This window comes from Berghia stephanieae, unplaced genomic scaffold (genome assembly GCF_034508935.2).
Source record: "Berghia stephanieae isolate SIO BIC M18660-M18661 unplaced genomic scaffold, UCSD_Bste_1.3 scaffold2364, whole genome shotgun sequence".
NCBI lineage: Eukaryota > Metazoa > Mollusca > Gastropoda > Nudibranchia > Aeolidiidae > Berghia > Berghia stephanieae.
Window position 1 is genome coordinate 5,001 of NW_027623473.1, and position 4,706 is coordinate 9,706.

Below are 4,706 nucleotides of genomic sequence, written 5' to 3' on the forward strand. Positions count from 1 at the left end.
CCCGTACCAAATAGGTGGTCCAGGCCTCACAGTCGAGATCGACGAAAGTCTAGTGGCCAAAAGAAAAAACAACGTGGGCCGAGTTGCTGAGCAACGGTGGGTGTTTGTGGTGTGTGTAGGGAGACGGGACAGGGATTTTTAGTGGTCGTGGATAACGACAGATCAGCGGCTAGACTGTTGCCACTTATTCAGGAGCACATCGCCCCTGGTTCCACTATACACAGTGACGGCTGGGCTGCATACAACGGGATAGCCAACCTCCCAGTCCAACCTCCATATCAACACCTGGTGGTGAACCACACAGCTAACTTTGTTGACCCCCAGACAGGCGCATGCACCAACACTATTGAGTGCTATTGGAAGAACTGCAAACGCAGGTTCAAATCTATGCTGGGTGTCCACAGTAGTCAACTGGAATCTCATTTGGATGAATTTATGTGGAGGGAGCTATACGGGAAGACTCACCAAGAAGCCCTTCGACATATTATTCTCCATCTTTCGCAGTGGTATCCAGTATAGGGTGAGTTATAAATACTGTTTACTACTAGTATATGAAAAAAAAAACCCAACAAAACAAAACAAAATCCAGTCCAGATCTAATTATCTACTATGAATCTAGAAATAGATATATTTAGATCTCGAAGCGATCTAAATTTTATATTTTAAAAGATATTAGATCTAAAAAAAAATTAATTAAAAAAATAAAAATTTTGGCCAAAAAATAATTTGGATCTAGATTTTATATTTTAAAAGATATTAGATCTAAAAAAAAAATTAATTAAAAAAATAAAAATTTTGGCCAAAAAATAATTTGGCCAGAAATTATTTGGGGGGTCCCCGAGTTTGCGTAAAAAAATAAAAAAGATTTGGCCAGCAATTTTTTGGGACCCCGAATTTGCGTAAAAAATATAAAAAATTTGGCCAGAAATTATTGGGGAAATTTTTGGGTCCCCGAGTTTGCGGTAGTACCAGGCTATATTCATTGTACGGTGATAATAGTGTTCGAGACTATTTTCACCGTAATGTAATATCCTGGTGGACGATTTCACCGTTCGGTGAAAATAGCCTGACACACTATTTTCCGTATGGTGATAAAATGCAGAAGGCTATTCAGTGTAAGGTGATAACATGTGGGAGATTATTTTCACTGTACTGTAATATCCTAGTGGACGATTTTCACGGTACGGCGATAATAATATGGGAGACTACGTATTTGCACCGTACAGTAAAATCTTTGTGGACGATTTTCACCGTACGTTGATAATAGTATGGGAGACTACGTATTTTCACCGTACAGTAAAATCTTTGTGGACGATTTTCTCCGTACGGTGATAATGATGTAGAAGGTTATATTCAGTGTACAGTGATAGTAGTGTGGGAGACTATATTCACTTTAATGGTGTGGAAGGCTATATTCACTATACGGTGATAATAGTGTGGGAGACGATTTTCACCCTACAGTGAAAATAGCCTGACACACTTTTTTCACTGGACGGTGATAATAGTGTGGGAGACGATTTTCACCGTACTGTAATATCTTGGTGGACGATTATCACCGTACAGTGATAATAGTGTGGGAGACTATTTTCACCGCACGGTAATATCTTGGTGGACGATTTTCATCTGTAACTGTAACCAATTCTGAATCCGCCATTCCTCTGGTATTATTATATTTTGGGGAGGTCTTCTGAAAGCTCCTCGTGCTAAGGCAGAGAACCCAAATATTCGTTCAAGTAATCCTAAGAAAAAATACAACCTAGTACCTCTACCCCTAATAGGAAAAAAAATCAACAACCTTAGGACTGCTTTGCACTACCTTTCAATTCCTGACAAATCAAAGTGGCAGCCAAGAATCAAAACAATGGTCAAATTAGGAAATTTAAAACTTTCACAAATCTGTCAAGGTTTGTTCTAGAGTTTTTAAAATGCTTCTATATGATGACAAATTGTATAAATAAACGCCTGACAAAAGATCCACAGTGAAAATACAAATTGAAAGAAATGCTAGCTCTAGGAGCTTTCGGAAGGTCTCCCTTTCAATGAAAAGATATAATGGAGTGTCTACATACACCGTAACCGGGCACCTAGCCTCAGGATCTACGTACACGGTAACATACACAGTAACCTTGTACCGCGGTTTAGGAGGGAGGGGCGAGGGGGCATTGAGCCTGGTGCACTGTCACTTATGACCTTGATCTTTTCTTTCTTCTCCCCCCTCCCTTTGTGTGTGTGTGTGTGTGTGTGTTATAGGCAGAAAGTAAGCTGTAGCTGGGCCGCCAGATGGCCAAATAGAGAATCTATGGACACCCACTACCCGATGTCTTGTCATTAGCCTTAGCCTAGGCCTAGTGAGAGACAAATCCTACATGTTTTTGCAAACTGAGCAGAGAGTTTTTGTTTTACCATGAGATGTGAAGGGGAAGGGATGACACTATAACAGAGAGAGAGAGAGGGGGGGGGGGGATATGAGAGAAGATGAAAAAAACAATGGATCGCCTGATGACGTAGATCAAAGGGGTGATACAGAGATGCTTTATGATATGTGGTTTGTGTAATTTTAACCTCTTAACAGTAACACAGATTATTTTTTTTCATCCAATTAATAGTTTCCCCATTGTTTATGCAGAATAAATCGTTTTCACCAATTAATCTATAAAGCATGGCTTGTCTTTTAATGATAACATTATGTCTGAGATCTGGAGTTAGGTTAAACTAAGATTGAATCTCGCCTTTAATGGGTTAAATTGTATTGTTTGATTTTTAAAAATAACGCACGCACACACAGGGAGACAGAGAGAGAGGTCCATCCATTGCTTGTATTGCAGCGGCAAAGCAGTTACCGAAGTTACCGTGTATGTAGATCCTGAGGCTAGGTGCCTGGTTACTTTGTACGTAGCCACTCCCAGGATATAAACATGTTGCGTAATGACATACCAGGGTAATGTGTTTATTTTTACCTCTGGCAATTTAATTGCAAAAGTAAAATGGCAGAATGAAAAAGTTCAAAGGAATTGAAAAGGATTCACACAAAGGCAGTTTGTCTATTTTAATTGGAAGGAAAGTTTTGGGTTTTGAAAATACTGCTAAACTACTTTGGGTTTATTGCTATTACTATTACATCATTTGGACTGACAATTATTATAATTTTATCCCCCCCCCCCCCCCCCTTCTTCTCTCTCAATGTGTGGGTTGTCAAGATTTATAACTAATAGAACTTCTTACCTCATTATTAAGACCTTTAGACTTTAGAATGTGAATACAAGTGACAACAAATATATCTAAATGTATGGGAAAGAAACTTGATGATAAAATTAAAGCAATTAGCATTTTTAAATATCGATATTATATCGGATTTTACAAAGTAAAGAAATATACAAACTAATAAAAACTATAGAATACCCATTAAAAAAGTTGGAAAGTATTTATTCAACATGAAAACGTAGTAAATAATAGTACTGAAAATATTATGGGATAAATTAAAAATAATAAATAACTAAATTAAAATATATCGATATGAATATCTATATCGTCAGGCAGCCATGATGAGAAGATAATGAAAACATGGCATTTCGGCGCAGAGTTAAAAAGTGTCTGCGCATATATATATAGCCCTGAAATTTGGCACAAATAAAGTTTAGATGTTATTCTAAAAACAAGTGTTTATATTTTAAAAACACATGCTGTAAATTAAAAAATACACGCAATTGAAAATTTGCCAAATTTTAACTTCATATAACTCCTGAAATTTTTGATGGATTTTTTGTCTTTCTCTCTTCTCTTCTCTCTCTCTCTCTCTCTCTTCTCTCTCTCTCTCTCTCTCCCTCTCTTCTCTTCTCTTCTCTTCTCTCTCTCTCTCTATTCTCTTTCTCCTCTCTCTCTCTCTTCTCTCTCTCTCTCTTTCTCTCTCTTCTCTCTCTCTCTTTCTCTCTCTCTCTCTCTCTCTCTCCTCTCTCTCTCTCCTCTCTACTCTCTCTCTCTCCTCTTCTTCTCTTAAGTTTGCTCATTACCTTTATTTCTCATAATACTCTGGGATAAGACAAGTTCACAGTCCATACTGTTAGCTCTATCTATTGAGAAGAAGATTATAATGGGTTTTAATGGTTGCATGTCTCATCTTTTGTGTACAGTTTTGCTGTTTATGGTGCCATGTAAGGCATTTAGAACAAAATAATTTGAAGTAAAATTATATATAAAAGCTCTTATTTGTTTGTTTGTTTGTGTGGTTTTAAAAACAATTTAATGTTTAAACAATATTCTTGTCCTTCAGGTTTGTCTGCTGTATCCAGACTCTTTGATTTAACTCCTAGCCTAAAGTGTCAGATACAGACTCCACTATTGGGGGCCAGTCTTCAAAGTTTACCTGGCAATCGTTGCCCTGTATTCCTATCGGCCATGGTTATTTGTAGGACAAAGAGAACAACTGCAGCGGACTCCAAGATCAGCTGGAACTTGGGGTAAGATAAGATAAGACAAAATTAACTTTATTCATCCAATCCTGGAAAAGAAAAATTCGTAGGGCTGCTGTGTGGTCTTGTGGTATGACACTCGCTTGGATCGGAAGGTCTTGGGCTCGAGCCTCGCTCGGCGCATACGCAGACTTGCCAACCAGTAAGATTTCTCATAGTTTGATACGCTTTGAGGTCCAAAATATGATAGTATGAGAAGGTGGACCACAATATGATAGTATAGGAAGGTGGACCACAATA

At 38.0% G+C, this 4,706-nt stretch overlaps 1 long non-coding RNA gene across 3 annotated transcripts in view; it reads left to right on the forward strand.

Moving 5' to 3' along the window:
* The window catches only part of LOC144961381 (uncharacterized), a 5,935-nt gene extending 1,450 nt beyond the window's left edge, over nucleotides 1-4,485 (forward strand). The window contains exons 1-2 of one of the 3 annotated variants that reach the window (XR_013643138.1): nucleotides 958-1,115; nucleotides 4,268-4,484. This is a non-coding gene — a long non-coding RNA (uncharacterized LOC144961381). Of the gene's footprint in view, nucleotides 1-957; nucleotides 1,116-1,137; nucleotides 1,253-4,267 lie in introns of those variants that run through there. The other 2 variants (XR_013643137.1, XR_013643136.1) reach the window with 2 other exon arrangements.
* The last annotated feature ends 221 nt before the right edge of the window (nucleotides 4,486-4,706 follow it).